The sequence below is a fragment of the Leptidea sinapis genome, chromosome Z (assembly GCF_905404315.1).
Source record: "Leptidea sinapis chromosome Z, ilLepSina1.1, whole genome shotgun sequence".
Classification (NCBI taxonomy): Eukaryota; Metazoa; Arthropoda; class Insecta; order Lepidoptera; family Pieridae; genus Leptidea; species Leptidea sinapis.
This window is the reverse complement of record NC_066312.1, coordinates 33,153,913-33,177,140: the sequence shown is the minus strand read 5'-3', so window position 1 is coordinate 33,177,140 and position 23,228 is coordinate 33,153,913. Positions and strand designations below refer to the sequence as shown.

Below are 23,228 nucleotides of genomic sequence, written 5' to 3'. Positions count from 1 at the left end.
TGTATATTGTCTCACAAACTGTGGTCATTGTATTCTTTGAAATATGTTTGGGTTTGTCTGAACATATTATTAAGAAATCTTTTTAATTATGTCCCTCACCGTGAGTGTTTTTTATACAATATGTACATAGTTTCTCACCATGAGTTTTTTTTAAACAATATATACATAGTTTCCTGAAACATATTTTATTGATATCGATTAATTAAAAGTTCCGTAGATCAAAAAGCCAATTAAAAAAATAAACAAAATACATAGTGAATGTGTTCACAAAAATTTTTAAAGCATAACAACATGACATAAAATAATTCATTCAAATTACATTAATAGTACATTATAATAATTCCAGCGCGTCTGTAACAACTGTGGAGAAATTGGATGATGATTCTTTAATTTGGTCGGTCCATCTTATTGGAGAAAGACCGCGCGATCTTTTCCCTTCAGTACTTCTAACCACAATATATTTTGCCAAGCTTACGCTGCCTTTACGCGTTGTTTGGCCAAAATATGAAAGAATACGTTGTACGTATATGGTAGACCAGTAAGTTTTTATTCGGAGCTGGTTCAGTATCGATGCATTGAAGCGTGGTAAAAAAAGCACAATGAGAAACTATTGAAGTGGTGTTCTACATTGCGCAAATAACGTCTATGCGCACATCATGGAAATTTGACTCCTATGTTTATATACACAGAGCAGTATTATTGAAGATTTTGCATTGCACATTTGTTATGGCTTCTCGTTCGCAGGTTGTTATCGAATTAAATCTGCAACGTGCCCGAATTACAAACAGCGAAACATTGTTGTTTTAGTTTAATAAACACAACAGCTTCTATTTTATACAGTATACACCCAGCACTGTGTATCGTCATATATGACCCCTATGGATTGGACCGTGAGCGTACCGAGGAACGCTCGAAATTATTTTATTTTGAACTCCTCAGTGAACGGACTCACGTAGAGTTTAATATGACGCGAGGGAATTAAGCCGCCCCAGCATAGACTTACTATAAACAGCTAGACTCACAATCTCCTATTAAAATCTCGTTAAAAATGTCCGAGCGGCGTTGTTTATACATTAACTTATACAGATAGCATTAAAACATTCATTCAAATTAGCACCTTACTTCGTGGCAGTAATGTTTAAAGTCTTTTGTATACGTTCATAAGAAGCTCATTGATGAAATGCTGGAAATGTGTGAAAGAGATGACTGTCTCTTTCGCACAGTTCATCGCATTTCGCCGGGGATGTATTTTGTTTTTCCAATTCAAATGTAATTATTTAACCAAATGTTTAAAAACGTCAAGTTAGTTACGCAATTTTGTTAATTTAAAGTGGTACTTAACCTGAAATACGACACTTCATCCTTTTTAAGTTTGGATATGCTGTTATTGGAACACTGAACACTTTGTCATGTTAGGCGACACGTGTGACTCAAAGCGCGGTCGAAACACAACTGCACGAAAACTGTGCCCAATAGACCTGTAAGCAGAGTTTTGCTTCAGATAAATCTTGAGGGTGATTGACAGTGTACTTGTTAATTGTACGTCATTGCGCCCAAGTCAGGCTTCATTCCATAGACGTAAATACTCTACAATTCACACCTGTGAGTTAATAAAAAGAAAAAGCTGCAAAATGAGCATTTATTTAGTTAATTGGATAATAAAAATTGGAGAACATATGAAGAATGTATAAGTGTTGACCTTCTAATAATTCTTTTGTTAGTTCAGTTCTTTTGGTAAAAATTTGTTTCTTTCCTCGACATAACAATAGAACGCTCAACAAAAGGTGAGGCTTGCCTATTGTCTCACAAACTGTGGTCATTGTATTCTTTGAAATATGTTTGGGTTTGTCTGAACATATTATTAAGAAATATTTTTAATTATGTCCCTCACCTAGAGTTTTTTTTAATACAATATATACATAGTTTCCTTAAACAAATTTGATTGATATCGATTAATTAAAAGTTCCGTAGATCAAAAAGCCGATTAAAAAAATAAAAAAAATAGTGAATGTGTTTACAAATTTTTTTAAAGCATAACATAACATAACACACATAACATAAAATAATTCATTCATATTCACCATAATAATAATTATTAGAATTCATAGGTTAGTTAGTGGAGATAAAGTGTAAACGCATAAAATTGATATATATATATATATATATATTAAAATACCATGGACGAAAAAGTGATTGCGGAATTTAAAATCGTATTTATTCATATCGTTTGACTTATAGTTTTATAGAATAGGTACTGGGTTATCCAAATATACCTATATATTATGTCGTAGGTTTATACCGCCGTTATATAACAATACTTGTAGAATAGTTATATTAATTATAATTAACCGGTTGTCAATCGACTTCATTTCTTACAATTTAACGGCCTGGTTTTAGTGACATTTCACAATTACATTACTGTCACGGGTACACTATAGTGATATTATAATAAATCTAGTTGTATTACAAATGAAGTTAGTAGTGTGAGACGTCGAGCGTTCTGATTGGTCAATTTTTTTATACGCCATTTGCAAAACTGTAATAGCAAACATTGGAGCGTGTACACAATTTTCCATCTGAAATTTATGTTAATATAGTAGAATAGCCGATTCGATTGTGGTCAACAGTCTAAATTTGTTTTTGAGACCTATAAGTAAACAAAGGCCGATTCGCTTTTAGATAACAATTAGTTGATTACACTAATCCATACCTGATAAAATAATAACTATACAATAAATACAAGAAACAGACCAATCAGAGACGTCCACATATACTAACAACCAGTAAAATTGTCAAAATATGCCTTACAATATCACTATAGTGTACCCGTGACATTACAAATGATTAAAAAAGTATGAATAAAAATGAAAAAGCAATTGCTGGATTTATACATACATTTATATATATATTACTAGCTGACCCAGCAAACGTTGTATTGCCGATATTAAAATCGCGATACAAAAGTAACTGTTGATCGTAGATGGGTGAAAATTTGAAGTTGTATGTATTTTTTAATGCTGACTCATAATCAAACAAATTTAAAAAAAAATCGTGTGGACCACCCTTAAAATTTAGGGAGATGAAAAATAGATGTTGTCCGATTCTCAAACCTACCCAATATGCACTCAAAATTTCATGAGACGATTCTCCTGAAATTTTGAGTCAAGCCGTTTCGGAGGAGTTCAATGTTTAACATCATGACACGAGAATTTTATATATTAGATTTATTCAAATTTTGCAAACTGTGCAGTTCCAACTTGAGCGATATGATAGTTTTCGTTACCCTTAATATTTTTGAAGTTATACTTCTTTAGACGCGTTATGAAAAAAATATGAGAGTGAAATTTTAAGATGCGCCCACATCACTGTAACATAAAAGTAACACGGTGAAATTGTTTCCTAAAATTTTCTGACGTTTACGTCATTCGTTATTTTTTTTCTAGGACAGGCAAAGGGTTCATGCCCATACAGCCGTATTCGTTATTTAATAATTAATTGTCAAAGCCATCTTTGCGTGATTATTACTATATACACACATAAGTACACACATTTTTTTTAATTTCAAATTTCATTTCTGCATGAATAATTCTATGTGATATATTTTTGAGCAGTTCCGCTGTGGCATTATTTCATTACAAGAACAGGAAAAACAAAATAATCATTGTAATGGTTGAACCAAAATATTTAACATTTTGATATCAAATTTTGAATGCATTCTATAATATCTATCTATCATGTTGTCAAAGAGAATAATGATTGTAAATGACGATTAAATACAGTTTGCTCTGTGTTCGTGTAGATTCTGTAATAGCGCGGATGACCTGGTTACACATCCTCTCTGAAGTCCTTTAATGCGTTAACGTACCATCTCTTAGGGAAGTCCAATTCTTCAACCACTTAAGATACATCATCACTGCAAAAGATCTGATTAGATTCATGAAAAGAACCAATCTTAACAGTGAGTTATAGTTAACAGTGGCTATCACAATAGATCACATTGGTCGCAGTGAAACAGGGCTGAACTAAACTGTATAAAGCCATTTTACAAACCATAATCATATATTTCAGTCACAAATAATTTTCAGTGAATTCAAAATAAAATAGGATTTACGGCAAAACTGCATTGTATAGGTACCATGACCTGGGCTTCCCCGGGGCCTAAAATGAATATGGAAGTCCCAGGCTGAAGGGTGTCGTAAGAGGCGACTAAGGGAATTTACCAGTGGGAGGCTCCTTTGCACAGGATACCGGCTAGATTATGGGTACAACGGCGCCTTTTTCTGCCTTGAACCAGTAATGTGTAAGCATTATTGTGTTTCGGTCTGAAGGGCGCCGTGGCTAGTGAAATTACTGGGCAAATGAGATTTAACATCCTATGTTCAAGGTGATGAGCGCAATTGTAGTACCGCTCAGAATTTTTCGGTCTTTCAAGAATCCTGAGCGGCACTGCATTGTAATGGACAGGGCGCTCGTCTCTTCTCTTTTTGTTATAAAAAACATGTGTTTTTGTAGAATTATAAAAAATCTTAAAGTAATGTCGGTATTTCCATTGATTTTTTCTATATATAACATAAATCTTTATCCTATTAGATCTTTAAAGATATAAATATATTATCCATATCCCAAACATAACGTTTATTATTAAACCAAAGGCCTTGTTCATACCACGTGCAAGTACATTGCGTTATCTATCTCAGGTAGTTAGGTAACTTTTTTGTGTCACACATTACAAACTTATTATTTTTTTTGACAAGGCTTTATAAAAACACACCAAGTCTTGATTCAACTTGATAGACCTGGTTCAAAAAAAAAATTGTCAGTAATCGAAAATTTATAGTGTGTATAAATACATCACTTTTTTTATGTATTACATTTTTCCTACCACCAAAATGATGCTTAGTTTTTCTGATATTGATATACAGGGCACTTTATGAAATATCAACAAGTTCGTAGATGCGATGTAATATTATGCGCTTTATTTTTAACATTGTGTTATTTCTGTGTAATATTTAATTTAATGTGTTTTATTTTGTTACAAGTGACATAATATAGTAATAATAAGTAATAAGTGTCCGAATCGACGCACGCACACATACAGACGATATACACGGCTGCTAAGCAATCTTGGGGAGACAAAACTATTGCTGTACGCCGCCGAAACTGGTCGCTGTCCGATTTAAATCAGCTGCGCCGCGCCGTCCGTGTCGTTAATCTTTTTATGTGCACCAACCCTAGCGCTCCGCCCTGCCATTGTTGGCACGTTCTAGTAAATAAACCTCACTTTCAATGTAACTCGATAGGAAATGTTGAACCTAAATAGCTTTAAATCCCGAACTCAAGGAATTTAAGCTTTTCTCATTAAAACCTTTCCAACGATATATTATGGAGGTCTGCAGGGCAATTCTGTTGAATAACTGCAACTGCACTGCTACGTTTGTCGTGCAGTTGCAGTGCTTAGTTGACGTATGTCAATAATCTTCACTGCACTGCTACTGCATGAATCCTGCAACAAAACTGCTACAAGTAATGTTACCATATAATCAAAATACTTTCTACCAATGAATGATTTTTTTTATATAAAAGGGGGAAACGGGCAAGAGGTTCACAGGTTGGGTAGTGGTGACACAACCGCACATGGACATCCGCAACAACATGCGTCAAGCGAGATGCATTGCCGGCCTTAAAGGTGGAAGTATGCTCTTTTCTTGAAGTTCCCCAATTTATATCGGTTTGTTACCGTAAAATTTCAATAGATATGTGATCATTTTTAACCTTTTTTTTATTGTATTCATAAATTAATACACATTTTAAAATAAAACTTAATTAGTTTCGCGAGCCTTAGATTCATGAATCTATTTTAACACATATTTTGGTGGCAAGCACCATCCATTTGCTCTAGAATTTATTAACAACTAACGTACGTGATGGAATGTTTATATTTCTTACTTTGATTCTATGTATGCTATACGCTATATAAAACATCTATATCTAATTAGAATAAGTACCTATTTAAACTAATCTAAAGTGTGTTAATTTAATTGTAATAAAGTTTGAATTTAATAAGATTTAATATTATTTTTATATTTCATTGTTTACTATTAAAAATCCATAAAAGTGATTCTAATAAATTATATGTAACATTATTAAAATAAGTGTACTATCTATCGGCATATCATAAATCCAAACATTATAAATTTTTACTTGAAAATTCGCAAAATTACAGTGCAAATTTGCTTACGCTCTACTTCATTAAGCCTGCAAAATAACTGCAGGAGAACTGCTGTCATTACAGTTCAAATGTCAAAATAATTTAACAGAATACGATTATTTTGCAGTAAGCGTGCAGTTGCAGTGCAGTTTTATTAGTGGAATAGCTATTCCTGCACCGCAGCGTTTATGCAAAATAACAGCAAGAGGCTTGCTTAGTGGAATACCCATATGCCAAATTTGACATTTTAGACAGGCGTGGCGTTGCAGTGCAGTTGCAGTTTTTAGTGGAATATTTCTGCTGAGCCTATCTTCGTTGCTGAGGTATAACATTTCGAAAGTTGTCTTTGTGGTTTATATACAGTGTAGCACTACAGTAGCGACATTGAATTTTCCGGAATGATATTATATACATATTATGTGTTCATTTATTGTCGCCATTACAACGCCATGCTGTTTATAGATTCTTTTGTAGTTGTTTATACAAATGCCATTAGTCTTTACTCTTTACGTTGAGATAAGCTTCCTCTAAACAACTGTCGTTAGTGGGTCGATGTTAATGAGGATATTTTGTCAACGGTTTAGGCACTGTATCCCGTTCTATAGCTAGCTATTCATGCATTCGTTGTATAGCATGTCTTTAATACGCTTTCTTCTTTTCGTTTTAACACATCATTACTATAATAATTAATAATTTAATCCAATATTGTTTTGAGGCTATTCTTATTAATAACGCGTATATTTTTTGATAACCTAAGCAAAACTAAACTAAACTTGCTACAAAAGAGACACAGGTCTCTAGCAAGTTTAATGCGCTTTCGAGCTCCTTTGCAAATATTCCATCCGTTCAATTGTTCATGAATATAACAGTAAAAATACGAGCTTTGGGCATTCCATTTTATCATATCCCAAAAAAAAAAGAAATACACATTTTGTTGCAAAATCTTATCTATTTTTTTCAAATTTTCTTTGAAGTTTTTTACGTAGAATTTTTTAAAGAAATACATAAATTAATAATTAAAACAGGCTGCAGTTTAAGCTCCAATGGGATTTTCCAGCATTTATTATGTTTCTAATTCGAACATCCATACATATTCATAAATAAAAAATATCGTTATTAATAACTAGATTGATAAAATTTTGGAAGGTTGTATCAGCATTAAAATTTAATTATTTTTAAAATCAATTTAAAACTCTATTTTCAAAAACTACCATTTATTCCAAAATTTATACCTCAAGAACAACCTCCTCTTTCGCTTCCTCATATTTTTTGTTGTAACTAATTTCGTTGAAATAAAAAGCCTGAGGACGATCGTTAATCTGTGGTATCATTAAGAAAGTCATTTATGTTATAATAACCTTTACCACATAAACCGATAATAAGAACCGAAAATATTTCCGCTAATTTAAAATGGCTATTTTTTACTCTAAAGCATCCGTCAGTTCTATAGAAATACTATAATGTACGAGTATGTCGACCGGCAGATCTAGTTCGTCGGTCATCGTACTGAGTTCTCGCCATTCACACAATAAATATGTAATTCAGAGTTGTATTGGCCAACGTCGTCTCAATAGATAATCTGGCCATTAAGTAATGAATCGTCACTGTTGCGACCTCCGCTCTTCCTATCAGTGTTGTGACGGCCGTGTACACTGTCAATTGTCGTCGCATTTGTGCTCGCTCTGATTAAAACCTCTTTTCTGACAAACTTTATTCATTTACTAATAATTTCGTTCAAATTATAATAAATATCGTTCACAATGTTAGTGATGTCTTGTGAAGCTGTGTCATGGAACTGCTTGTAAATTTCCCCATGTGAGTGTTGTTTCGTGTTTTTCGTGCTGTGGATGATATTTGTGCAGAGAATGCGGTGATATTTGCTAAGCGGCTTTTGGCAAGGAGGCGATCTGTATCGAGCCAAAATGACGTTACAGATAAAGGTGAATTCTGTTTAAAAAAATATAAATTTGGATTAAATAAAAAATAAATTACTTTTCGGAGATTTTTTTCTGTAATAGCGATATAGAGTCTAGCGACATAAAGTCCACTGGGGAATTTTAATAAAACCGTTATAACGTAGCTTCTTCTTTAATAAAATTTTTTCCTTGATCGTGGTGATGATATATATTTAGTATGTATAACACGTTTAAATAAAAAGTGGCCAAGTGCGAGTCGGACTCGCCGCTGATGGGTTCCCTTGCAGCAAGTAGCATAATATAAAAGTTCTTGTAGTTTGTTGTATCTTTGATCGATGTTTTAATACTAGAGTATTTTTTTAAATTAAGTTCATGATAATACTAGCTAGGACGTATTAAAAAAACTACTTATTAGATGTCATTCAAACCAATTTTCAGTGGAAATTTGCATAGTAATGTACATCATATATTATTTTACTTTTATCATTCTCTTATTTTAGAAGTTACGGGAGGGGGGGGGGGGATGATATTAGAAACAACTTAATATCATTTTTAAAGACCTATCTATATATACCCCATATACCACACGTGTGGGTTTGATGAAAAAAAAATTGAGTTTCAGTTCATCTACTTACCAAGTTTCGACAGTATATGTCTTATAGATTCGGTATAAATAAGTGGCTGTGACATACGGACGGACAGACAGACAGACATTGCAAATCTATCAGGGTTTTCATTGTCATTTGGCTACAGAACCCTAGAAACGTTCGATTTGTTTGCCTCTCGAATCTTAATAAATAAATTTTGATAACTTTCCAAATATTGTATGTTCATTTAGTTATGCCTACACGTACACTAATCCTATTAATTTCTTACAGCAATAAACCTCGCTAAATTACACGCATTTAGAAAGGCGCGTGTTCGTTGAGAAGTTAACGGTTTCACTACTCAAGACGTACAGTGAAATAATAATATTATAGCTTTCCTAACAGTTTACCAAGAAGTAGAAGTCATAAGCCTTTTATCAAAATTACTTAATATCTTATTGTTATCACGGCTTGGTATCACAAGGCTCTTTTTTAGTTGTTTGATTTATAATTTAATTACATGAGCATCTAAGATGTTTTTTAGTATCAGTTATGTATTATGACTTCTACTTGCTATGAATATTAATTCGATACCACTTGTGTACCGTCTACTACTGTTAATTTCTCTATCCTATACATATATGTTCCCATCTCTTTCACTGTTCCGTTGGCTATGTTGCAAGGGCTCTTGAGCAGCTGAGCTGATCGGTTTTTAGTTCGATCGGAGAGATCGGAGTTTCTTATCAGTTCTTCTCTCTATGTAAAAAGCCCCTCTACGAACTATTGTAGCTTCTTGATGTTTCCCATGTGCTGCAATATATTATGTTATTGTCTCTCCCTATGGTACAAAATATCTTATATATAAAATTCTCGTGTCACAATGTTCGTTCCCGTACTCCTCCGAAACGGCTTGACCGATTCTCATGAAATTTTGTGAGCATATTGAGTAGGTCTGAGAATCGGCCAACATATTTTTTTCATACCCCTAAATGTTAAGGGTGGTCCACAATTTTTTTTTTTTAATTTTTTCTGACATTTTTTTTTAGTACTAGTGAAAATTCCTGGATTATCTTATGTCTTAAGGTGACGAGTGCAATTGTAGTGACGCTCAGAATTTGTGTGTTTTTTCAAATCCTGAACATTGTAATTCGCAGGGCGTATGAATTACCATTAGCCGAACGTCCTGCTCGTCTCGTCAGAGCTCGTCTAGTAATTCCGCATATTCGAAAATCCTAAATGGCTTATGGAGTTCGCTAGAACTTTGATAAGTTCTTCGAATATTGTTGTTGGTTTACACTTGTCGGCTTAAGTTGATTCGACAGCGGTTGTATCGATCGAACGTGGGCTAGTAAGTAGAGCAAACAATATGCGGACAACATAAACAAGTTGCGGACTTTGTAGATAAACAACTAGAGAATAGATAATATAAACGACTTAATAGTTGACAATTTTTATGAACTCCAGGCCTACAGTGATGAAATTGTTTAGAAATATCTTAGGAATTTTTGATTTGGATGACTATTTACGACTGGTCAATCAAAATCGGTTACAGTAACAATATATTCGCTTATCTTTTCTATCTAGCTGTATCTCCGTTAGAGATGTTTTTCTTTACAACACTTGTCTTATTCTTAGGGTCATCTATAACTTTATGGCGTGCTATTTCATCTTATATCATTGGCATAGCTAACGATTTATTTCTGATTGCGTTACTACGATGAATGCTTTCGGCCCCATTCGCTGGTAGGCGTCGTGTCCTTCGTTCAATCAACACATTATCACGTGTACGCGCTAGGCAACAGTTACGTAAATCTATACTTACTTACTGCGCTGTTATTGAACGATTGAAACAAATTATTCGTTTTATCATTGTAAATTATCGATTACCCGTAACTGTTAATTGCAATATGAGATTGTGTCGGAACAAATAATAATATGTTCAGCTCTTATCTAAAATTTAGATTTTATTTTAAACATTACCTGCTTTACAAATGGTACTTGATATAAAGTTATAACTGTGAATAAACCAAGAATATGTAAAATGTTGACTATATAGCTGACAATACTGTCAATACAATGATAATTCTGAAGTTTTCCGAATGTCAAGCAGCCTTGCAAATAAACGCGGGAAACGTTATACGTCCGAATAAACCAATCTTAAGCAAAATGTCTATTTGTTTGCATATTCTTGGTTTATTCTCAGGTATAACTTTATAACGAGTTTATTTCTAAAGTCGGTAATGTTCTATGAGCTACAGATATTTCTTCCGTGTACGACTACTATGTCTTACACGCGTTACGTTACGCACGATAAGAAAGCGACAGACGCCATGTTAGTGACGTCAAGTCCAGTCTTAGACAAAACAATCACAAATTGAAAGTACAGTTTGCAAGCAGACGACTCGCATTTTTCATGTCAACTGTTTTATCATGGACTTGCATTGGATGTGGGAATACGTCAATGATGTGCAATCGGTTTTATAAATTATGACACTTGATTATATTTATACTAGGCGCTATGTTACTAGATGTTTGAGGTACGAAAGATAGATTCGGGCGCACGCGGATACCTGGAGGTTGCTAAGCAATCGGTTGCCAATCGTTCAATTTGACGCGTGTGTCGGATATAATCCAGTACTAGTAACTCTTATTACTCTTTATTATTGTCCAGTGCAAAATTATTTTTCCTTTCTTTGTTTTTTTTTTGTATCTGTTGTTTATTTGAGTTAAAGTTTCGCTAAATATGGAGAAAAATAAATAGTAAACAAATTTGGCTTTTATAATATGTTGGACAATGTTAGCTAGAGAGTAGGTTTTAGTTAATTAAAACATACTTAAACATTATCAAGGTACCCAAGTAGGCAAGGTAAGTGGGTAGTTATTTTTCTGTTATAAATCCTTGACTTTATCATATTATTCATCGGTCTTACGCATTTTGTTTTTTCAAATGTACGACAAAAAAGTTCTATTCGTTTTGTTTTTGAGGTAGATTCCTTACTTAATTGCTCGCAACACAACACACAAACTGAACGTGAAAATGGCGCCTGCTTTCTTTGTCTGGCGCGTCACCCTGACAAGGTTGTCTATAAGAATGTATGAGTAGATTGTAGTGTACGACATCTGATTTATCAATGTGTTCCATCCCTTATTTTTTTATGATAATAAGGGACGAGACGAGCAGGACGTTCAGCTGATGGTAATTGGTACGCCCTGCCCATTAAAATGCAGTTCCGCTCAGGATTCTTGAGAGACCCAAAAATTCTGAGCAACACTACAATTGCGCTCGTCATCTTGAGACGTAAGATGTTAAGTCTCATTTGACCAGTAATTTCACTAGCTACGGTACCCTTCAGCCTGAAACACAGTAATTTTTACACATTACTGCTTCACGGCAGAAGTAGGCGCCGTTGTGGTTCCCATAATCTAGCCGGCAACCTGTGCAACGGAGCCTCCCACTGGATAAGCGCCAGGCTTAAGTAGATATTTCTTAAAAATATTTCAGTCAGTGGAAGTTCTGATCTATTACTCTATATTCTGTGTTGGTACGAAATAGGAAATTAAACGGAATACACACATAAAAGATTAATTTGAGAATGTCATTAGATTCCATTTCAAAATTCAATTTTGTTTTTTTAAAGTTAGGTTTAACAAACCTTTAGTCAAAACGAAAATAATATGTGGGCTGCACACGAACACATACTTGATAATAATGCTTCAGATAATGAAGTAGTATGTTATGTGACCTTTAACTATTCTGAATACGGAGAAATGTTGATGAGTTTGGAGTCATTACCCGTTACCCGATAAAAATACGACGCTTTGTTAAATATTAAAACACGATTAATTATGCCTCTTCTACTAGAGATGTTCAAATAAATAGGTAATTTAGTTGCCATTAGTATTTACTGAGAAATCACATCAAAAATATTTTTGTTTTCTTTATGAAAATAAGGGACGAGACGAGCAGGACGTTCAGCTGATGGTAATTGATACACCCTACCTACTCATTAAAATGCAGTGCCGCTCAGGATTCTTGAAAAACCCAAAAATTCTGAGCAACACCACAATTGCGCTCGTCACCTTGAGACATAAGATGTTAAGTAAAATTTGCCCAGTAATTTCACTAGCTACGGCGCCCTTCAGACCGGAACACAGTAATGTTTATACATTACTGCTTCACGGCAGAAATAGGCGCCGTTGTGGTACCCATAATCTAGCCGGCTTCCTGTCTATAGGAGCCTCCCACTGGTATAGTGTTAGTGCTACTCTCAATAGAACAATTCTAAAATAATACTTTCTATTGCTTGAATAGACCTTGAGATATATATAAAGGTAGCGACCGAATCGGAAGTAAAGCTCGTGACCTTTAACCCAACCTAGAATGCAGTGAAAATATAAATGTTAAAGCGCATTTAGTATTGAAAAGAAATCAAATCTACACTGCTTTCCTCTATTACTTTGGAAACGGTAGGCTCTAATGAGAAAAAGTGGCACGAGAAAGTCATTGGTACTCATTTAATATCAATATTTACATCATTTTATAATATTTTTACACGATTTTTATTAGATTCACCTGTATACGTATGTTTGTTTGTTTGTAACCGACTCATTCGAGCGCGATTTTGACCCAATTTAAACGGCCAGATTTCGTTCATAATTTGTAGATTTATCGAGGAGCGATGACAATTCAATAATTTGATAAAATTATTCAATTTCTCAATTCGTAAAATAGGATTTTTGTTAATTTATTGTAGAATATATTTATTTTTTCATCTATCGTCGATAAGGCATTAATTGATGTCAGCTATTATCTTTTGTTTATTAGTTTTATTAACTACTTTTTTTAAGTATAATAAACGCAACGCAATTTAAATATTTGTCACTTACTACACGGCCACATTATCTCTGGAACCTAGGTGGAACGTGAAGCCCCCTCCCGTACTCCTTTCACCGCCTCGCTCGTTTTTTTAAATAGGAGGGGGCAAACGGGTAAGAGACTACAATATTGTATGTTTTATAAAAAAGAATGCTGGGAGAGTTTCTTGCGCTTCTTCTCTCTCAGAGCGCCATTTGTTTCCGAACCGGTGGTAGCGTTAGAAATGTCAACAAAAAGAATTCTTGAGGAATCAATTTTGAGAAATTAAATGCCATTTATGCCTTTAGATTTTTGTTGTTAATAGTTCTGTATTTTCGTTCGTTATCTCTTGTTATAACAGTACCTACTGCCAAAAAAATAAAATTTATTTTACACAACCCAGATTTTTTCATTGATTTTTCATTATTATAATAATGATCAACATCACAACACATGACCTTTACATCAATCATTAATACTGAAAAAGTTAATCGTTGTTTTTATCTTTATAATAATATCCTAGTGATGCTTGTTTTGCTCACCGTACCAAAGTAACGATGTGACGTCATAAAAGTCAAAGTCAAAAATATTTTACTGACGTAAAATCAACCGATTACCCGTCAAAGTCAATCACCAAATATACATTTCAAATACAGCATGTATTTGTAATTACATAAAAGTTAATACATATATATATATTTAAAAAATTATGCAATCCAATAAAACAATACAAGGCTGAACCATAACATCCATAAAAAAGAACAGCTATAATACTATTCAATTCTACAATGTAATATCGTTTACGTAATCTTCAATACTGTAATAAGGCTTTGACATGAGTCTGCGTTTAGTAAATTAATTTTATCTACACCAATGCTTTAAATCCTCTATTAAAGATTCTGAAACAGTTAGCTTATTGCCAACATTAAAACAGCCAATGTTCTAATAACCATTACATCATCCAAACGAGTGTTGTAATGTTGTACTGAATTTCATAACAACACTCCTATGTTTTTTTTTCGATCCCTTCATGCGCAAAGAGTTTCAACAGACAGCCACATTCTTATTGCTCGATGCGTGGTATCTGTATGAATTTCAAAAAAAGAACATTTTCGTTTATGCGCGTTCCACACTCGCGCGCCGTAAAAAAAAGTAGGTTATTCGAATCCCCGCTATTTTTCTTTGATATTTTTATTGTTTTGCTTACAAAAAATGAGCGATTTATTTTAAACGCTGAATATTCGAGTGAAATTTAATTATTGCACTATACAAAATGTAAATGACTACTAAATAAATAATTGATACTTTAATACTTAGTTTATTTGTGAATAATCAGTAATGAATGATATTAGGCTACTACTAGGACTGGTGTTTTAATGTTAGCAGTAAGCTAACTGTTCCAGAATCTTTTAGAGGATTCATATTCTGGGTGTAGATAAAGTCTTGTATGCAACTGTTGATAATTAGGTATTAAAACACTCGTGTGATCCACATTCGTGTTTTAATACCCCTTATTACACAACAGTTGCATAAATAACTATTTCAGAGCCTAGTTGGGGCGTAGTGTTTAAATTTGGGTTGTCGCTTATTTTACTGTATAAATTATAATGTTTATGTACGTGCAGGAGATTGCTATAAATATATTGGCCGTACATTGTCATAATATGAATTTCTTTGAATTTTTTTCTTAGAGATTCTCGTGGGCTCATTTCGTATATGGCACGTACAATACATACAACATATGTACGTACGTATTTCTAGGCTCTGTAGGTCATATAACTTACTGGCCAAATCGCAGAACATTATTCATTCCGCTTGCTCAATATAAAAAGATAATACTTAATTTACACATGTGACTTAGAAACCTTGTTTTCATATTTTCATTTGAAATTATATATTACAATATTTTTAGATTTTAGTTTATAAATTGTTAAAATTACTGTCCTAAAAGCGTAGTAAAAATTATGAATGCTGTGGTAGCTTATAAGTGAATTAAATCTTATCCAAATTATTATTATATTTTAAGTTTGAGCATGTAAAGAGTGTAATTTGTTAGTTGCCCAAATATATATATAAATAAAAATAAATAAATACAGCTCTTTTTTTGAAGTATCAAGATATTATTTACTTAGGCTGCACTACTAGTATAATGCCATATGATGTAACGCTATGAAAATAGCTATAATAGACAATCTTGCAAAATTATCTATGTCACTAAGTTCTCGTATCCTTTTTAGAGCAAAAGCTGCTGAACTTAATTTACTAGTGCTTATTATTTACTCGACTTGACCGTCCTGTTTCATCATTAATAATTCCCATATAGTTTTATTAATCAAGGCTCAGTGATAATGTAACCAGAGATAATGGAAGTACTTCAAATTTTTTCTAAACAATATTCTTAAACATGACGTAAAAGTTTGTTTTAACACGAATACCCTTGAACTCTTTTGAGAGTCGCAAATGTCATACAATATCGCAATGTCGCAATTTTAACGTGACAATTAAACGTCTTGGGACTCTTGTAGCGTATTCTTGTTCCCGTCTGGCAGAGCGCCAACCGGCCCTAAAAGAAATTTTCTCCAAGCTGGACGCCTCATTAAACTTCTTTTATCGGATGTTTCTTCGTCGAAAATCTAAGAGAGGAAAAAAATTAATGCCTAGGTGTTTGTCAGCTACTAAACTTAGAAGTTCAGTTCTTATAAATGCATACTGCTAAACGGTTCTAATGATTTGAAAGAAATTTACTTGTTCAATCATCTATTTTCTTATTTTTTACTTATTAATTTTGCATCAAATGCAAATAATAAAATATAAAAAAAAATCGGATAAATTAGACAAGCGATTATTTAGATTACTTGTCTAAGTTGTGAGGCCTTATAAATTAGGTTTAATATTATAACTTCTGAGTATGACCCATATCTTATTGAGCCGGAATTATTGATTTAAAAGGCCATGAGAACTAAACTGTCCCAACTACATTTTTTTATTGATTTCTGACAGATAAAATTAATCATTTTTTAGAACCAGGGTGGTTTTATTGTTTTAATAAATTATAGTAATGTAAATATTACAAATTAAATAAATTTTAGGCTAGTCTGGTAATACTAAATGTGGTTCTCATGGCCTCAATTATTATAATTGCGTATCTAGCTAGTTGGTCTGTAAATATGTCAAAGGCCATGCGAATCCTGTAATTAATCAATTTACCCATTCCAAGTTAGAGCTCTTTCAATTGGTCTTGAAAATTATCCTCTCGACTTTTATCTCACTGTCTATTAAGAACTAAAGCGGTCAAATCAATACTATTCGTTAATATTTATTTTTATTTTTAAGTGATTATCCTCTTTCGGGGTCATTCACACTGGGTATACCGCGAAGTTAATCGTCCAGTGACGTATCGTTCGTAAATCTAAGCGTGGTTGGGTAAATCGGCGATTTTAGTCGTGAAATTTGGAGCATCAAGTTTGAATACTTATATTTTGTCATTGAAATTTGTTGAACATATATCACCATATTGTATCGTAAAAAAATATCTTAGGAAATACACGATTTCAAAAAAAGAAATACATAAATTTCAAATATATATTTAGCAAGTTTTTCGTTCATTATATATTCATAATACAAAGTTTTTTTTTGTTCTTCGATTGGTAGGACCAAAAATGATCCGGCTCGTTTTGGTTAAATATAAAATATTATATGCGTGCAATAGGTATATCTTATAATATCTTGAAACGAGCAGTTCTAGTATATAAATACATATTTAATCTGAATCTTAATTTCGGGGGCGAGAAATATATCTAGCTAAGTTTCAATTTTAAAAAATATATTGTATTATCCGTGTTTTAATGAGAAACAGCTACAATAAAATTAGAATACAAAAGTTAATTTCTTAAAGGTATATACAAGACTATAATAGCTCAGATGGGACATTGGCTGATCCGGAAAGCAGAAGACCCCGGTTCGAATCCAGATGTCCTGTTAGTTTTTTTTGTTCAAGTTTTGTACATTTCACAGTCGGTCGTCTAGGTACTATGTATCTATGTATAATAGTAGAAGTAATATACATACACGATCAGGCTCCTTAAGGCACAAATTAATATAAGTCTAGATATACTGTAATATTTACCAGTAGGAGGCTCCATTGCACATGATGCCGTCTAGATTATGGGTACCACAACGGCGACTATTTCTGCCGTGAAGCAGTAATGTGTAAACATTATTGGGTTTCGATGTGAAGGGCGCCTTAGCTAGTAAAATTTCTGGGCATATGTGACTTAAATTCTAGGTGACGAGCGCAATTGTAGTGCCACTCAGAATTTTTGTCGTCGTCCCTTATTTTCATCTCATATCTGTGGAAACGTGAAAAAACATTGAATTTGACAGTCAACCTCTATTTTAAGCAGTAAAACACCAACCGAAACTGACATATTAATCGCGAGTGTAAGACCTAGCTTGTCATGCACACTAAAGTAATAAACCTGGCCTGTTTTCATGGGCTGTCTAGCAGTAAGGGGCTCTATCTATACGTATCTATAAATTATCTGAGCGTATTTTATATGTCATCCCGATAAGTGATTCGCTGTTAAGCGTTGACTGGATAATACACTAAGTGAATAATGGCCGTTTAAACAATAAACCCGCCACGCGACATCTACCACTATGTAACCTCCCACGATGTTTGGTTACTATCAATTATCTTGTATAGACTTCTACTGAGCTGAGAGAAAATAAACCTGGCCATGAAATGAAACTTGCCTTATCATTACCTTGGTTGCTAAGTTAAGTAAGTCAGTATTCGGAACGACGGCTAAACAAAGGCTTTGTATGTGGACCAAGCTGATCGCTGACCGCAACACTAGAGGTCAAGTGATGCTTTGCCGGCCTTTAATTTGGGAGTATACTCTTATCTTTAATGTTTCTTAGTCGTCTCGGTTCGGGAAAATTGCAGGCGGCTTTTGATACCTCAAAGTAGCTGGGCAAGAAGTACGTCGCAAAACATGTGGATGTGGAACTATACTATGTGATACTGAACTGTGTTCTCATGACAAACTCTTTCGGCCTATCAAATAAAATTGGCATAAAGTTATAACTAAGCATAAACCAAGAATATGTAAAATGTTTACAAATAGACATTTTACTTACGAATGGTTTGTTCGGACGTATAACGTTTTCCGCGTTTATTTGCAAGGCAGCTTGTAATTCGGAATACTTCAGAATTATCATTGTATTGACAGTGTTGTCAACGATATTGTAAACATTTTGCAATTTCTTTGTTTATCGTCAGTTATAACTTTATACCAAGTTTATTTGTAAGGCCGTTTGAGTTCCTTACGCCGTAAGTGACATAGACATTGCCAGTGAGTAGTAATGTCGCAAATCCCGCGGATCCCCACTCGTTTTGAAATTATTATGGCGGGTACTAACGATATATATTTTATATATTTGATGTGGATATTTCGATCCAATTGCATGAATCGTGGTCACGGCGGTACTCCGCTGGCGGCGAGAAACAATTGACACATTGACACTTGACACTAATACTACATCAATCTGTCCACTTGGCGCCTACTTCGTTGTGGTATTGAATTCCCTAATTCACGACACACACTACTGACGACGTCCATACTTCCAGATCTTTTTATTGCATTCGTACTGCAGAGAGAGACCACGAGATTCCACGCGCTAGCCTAAAACCATCCTCCCTATTAAAATTGTTAGGATGCTTTTTAACTTGTATAGCTTCTCTAACAAGCCGTGGGATATATTGGCGTTCAGCAGAAATCACTCGTTGGTTGTTTTTTTTATTGAAATTATTATTATTGAATATTCGAAACTCAAGATGGATAGATAAGATCTTGTTACTGATCATTAAACGGTGACAGCAATGCATCCGTAAGTTAAACTAAGGATAGAAAGATTATTGAAAACGGCCGTTAGTAAACATTTTTACCTTGGTTTATTCTCGAGTTAACTTTATACCAAGTTTATTTGTAAGGCCATAATTGAGTTGTATTTCTGGGAGTTTGTCTATATCGTGCGTGTCTGGCTGTCTGTTTGTTGCCAAACACTAGAAATATTTATAGCGTTTGACGTAAACCATATGAGCGCGTGGCCGTCTGCCAATGTGTTCGAAAAGACGTGCAGCGCTCTTGGGTATTTTCCGTATTTCTTGAAGTCTTCGAGATATATTGAGACATCTGTTTATTAGCGTCGGCTGACGTAATAAGCATTACTTCTCGTCGCGTTTTGGCGACAAAACATACCGAAGCCCTTTTTTGAATTAAAACTACTTTAGGCGCGCTGGTTATTGAAATTGAATGAGCTGTCATGTTACATAGGTGATGCTCGTTCGAGTTGTTTCAACGAGCGTACGCCACTGGTCCGAGAAAAATTGAACGGAATTTAGCGTTCGACAGACGACGGTCAGCGCTGACGTAGATTTTTTTTATGAAATATATTATATTTAAAAAGCTTTTAACTTTGAACATGATTCATATATTAGATGCAGCACATTACAAACTAATTTGTTATGTATATTACAGCTACCGTAAAATAATATATTTGATTTAAAAGAATGGCCTTTGAGTTTCTTGTATGTTTTCTCACGAGCTCTACTTTTTCCGTACATATGGTAAAATCAGTTATTTCATTAAAACATTTTTATAATGACGATTCAAAAGCGCTTTGTTTAAGCCTATTTGAATATAGGTTTTTTTTTTTTACTTTGACACACTTTAATTTTTTATATTTATAATTTCAATACTAGTATTCATTTCTTATAAATGTTTAAATTTATACATTTTACCATTTACCAACACTTTTCGAAAGTGACAAGAAACTCATTGCAACTCTTTTGAATCAACAATTTACAGAGCCTGATCATTTTACGAATGACTTAAATTACAATCTATGTGTAATGTGATGCAATGAAAATACTCAAAAATTAAAATATGTTGTTTAATTAAAAATCTCAAAGTGGATACATCAATCACACGCACAGTAAAAAAATAATGGGAGCATTTCGATACCTCCGTTCCAAAGTCTGAAATTCAGTAATATTGAGATAAGTATGGGAAATGGTTCCATAAACGATAGACAGACAGACAATTACCATTGACAAACAAGTCGATAAGTAAATGCGGTTTCGCTGTTTAGAATATTTTCGTTTCAAACAATAACAACTCGAGTTGTTTTAATTTCGGAACCCCTATCTGAATTGTTACTGTTCGGAGCTGAAGTATCGATAAAGATATAGATCTATTTAATTATAATAATAATAATATAAATTCTGAAACAAAAAATATGCCTGAGATCTAAATACAAAATATTTTGGCCTCAATTGAAAATGAAATACTGTAGAATTGAAGTTATACGGTGCAATAAATATAGCGGATGGAGTTGGTCGCTGTTGTGATTAATGAAATCGTTGACCTGTATCGTTAGTGGGTCGCACCACTTACTTCAAAGTTTTGCAATTAATCACGAAGCACAAGGGAATTATATTTACTTATTTTTTTATTTAACACCAACACTACAGGATAAACCTTAATGCATAAGGGTAGATGTGTAAAAACACAATTACAATATGTCAAAGTAATAGCTACATATGTATAAGAGCTTAGTCATATAGATTATATTTAATATTAGTCACACAATGTGAAAACCAGTTGAAATAAAATAGAACTAACTGAAGTATATATAAAAACGCGTGTAATTGTAGATGTTTTTACATTAGATTTTTGCGTAAAAGTATGTAACTTTTTAATAAGAAAGCGGTGCGAGACCATAGTTCTATATTCAAATTTAAATTCAAAATAGGATGTGACATCACTTATTCAAATTAAAAAAAACTACCACCCATTCCAAAATGAATGCCTCAGGCCTGAGAAGAATGGGCGCAACAAACTCAGCGGGCTTTTTTTTCCCTCAAAAATATGTTTTACAATTAAAGTAACATTTACAAAGTAACATTGTACAATTAAACTTATTATTTAATAGCCTGAGGGCGGTCGCTCCATTCCCAATCAGTGGTATCATTAAGAAAGACATTTATGTTATAGTAACCTTTACCACACAAACGTTTTTTAACAATTCTTTTGAATAACGTAATACTTTTGTTTTGAACATTTTCTGGGATCCTGTTGTAAAAGCATATACATCGCCCCACAAAAGACTTGCTAACTCGACTTAGTCGAGAAGTTGGCATTATAAGCTTATGTCTGTTCCTGGTGTTAACATTATGGTTATGACAGTTTCTGGCAAATTCACTTATGTGCCAAGATGTTAATTTCTTTGAATTTTGCTCTCAATGGTTCCTTAGGGCCTAGGTTATAAATAGCGCGAATACCTATAATACCCTCTTCTGCAGCACAAATATTGTATTAATATCGGCAGCCACCCCACAGCAATATGCCATAGGACATAATACTATGGAAGTAACTAAAGTATACAAGTCGCGCCGTATCTATGTCAGTTAATTGTCTAATCTTTTTAACCGCGTAGAACTAAGTCTGTTCGCCATTGTAATTTGGAATCCAGAGTAATGCTAAGAAATTTAGCAGATTCCACCGATTTTACCACCTCTTCGCTTAACAAAACACTTGCATAAACATTTTTGACATTTGGTACGGTAAATTTTATATATTTCGTTTGCTTGCTATTTAACATATAGGCTATAGAGTAGTTGATTATAGTAGCTCTTTGCATTTACGGTAATGTTTCTGCGCAGAATTAGGGCACTTACGGAAATGCACGAGTCGAATTAATTCACAATGAATACTTGACCTGATTGATCTTAGTAAGCTACTTAGTAGTATCTTGTGACGGTTTTCAAATTATACAGAATTTGTATGCGATGAGTTCTCGATTTTTTAACAATTCCTTTGAAATTCGTAACAAGCAGCAGCAAACCTATCGCCATACAAAAGATATACTTACTCGGGCTAGCATAAAAAGTTTATTTTTGTTTCTGATGTTAACATTATAATAGCTATGTTCATTGTCAAGCATATTTTGAGAGGCAAACAATAACTTAATTAATTTTTTTAATTTATTCTCTCAATGATTCTTTAGTGTCAATTTTATAAAATGTATACTAAATGCATCTCATTTTAATGATGACATAAGAACTAATTTTATGTATGTGGCAATTTTAATCGTAATCGCGAAAACCATACAGGCATTTACGGATTTCTCTGTTCTTGGAATTCAAGTTCTGCATTTGAGTTGTGCGCTTTCTCAATATCACACTTGACCACATAACATAGCAATTTTCTATGTTCTATGCACTTGACTAAGATGACTTTTCATTTGCTTCTAGCATTGAACGGTCTGGTCTACTTTTAAAGTTTAACTACTCCTTGATGCAAAGCGAAATTATCATGGTAATATTTGCGCTATCCTTCTGACTACTTTGTAGTATCTGGAAGATATTAATAATTAACCAACACTTATTATCAATTGTGAAATCGTTTTAATCGTTCGCGGCAAAAGATTAAAAAATCTCCAATAGGGTTCACGTATTATCCAACTTGCAGGTGGTTTAAGCTCTGCTTTTTACGCCTTTAGATAGTACCCCAACGTTGTTACGGCATGTACAGGTCATTATATTGTTCAAAAGAATCGGCAAAATTTCGCTCAAAATTTTCTTGTGTACTTTAAAC

General features: G+C 33.5%; 1 protein-coding gene across 2 annotated transcripts in view; it reads left to right on the top strand.

The window, feature by feature from the left end:
- LOC126979140 (uncharacterized) overlaps nt 1-23,228 on the top strand; it is a 67,471-nt gene that overhangs the window by 15,473 nt on the left and 28,770 nt on the right. The window contains exon 1 of one of the 2 annotated variants that reach the window (XM_050828372.1): nt 7,782-8,148. The exons of the other annotated variant lie outside the window; for it this stretch is intronic. The gene's annotated coding sequence lies outside the window, so the exon portion shown is untranslated. Of the gene's footprint in view, nt 1-7,781; nt 8,149-23,228 lie in introns of those variants that run through there. 2 annotated transcript variants of the gene reach the window in all.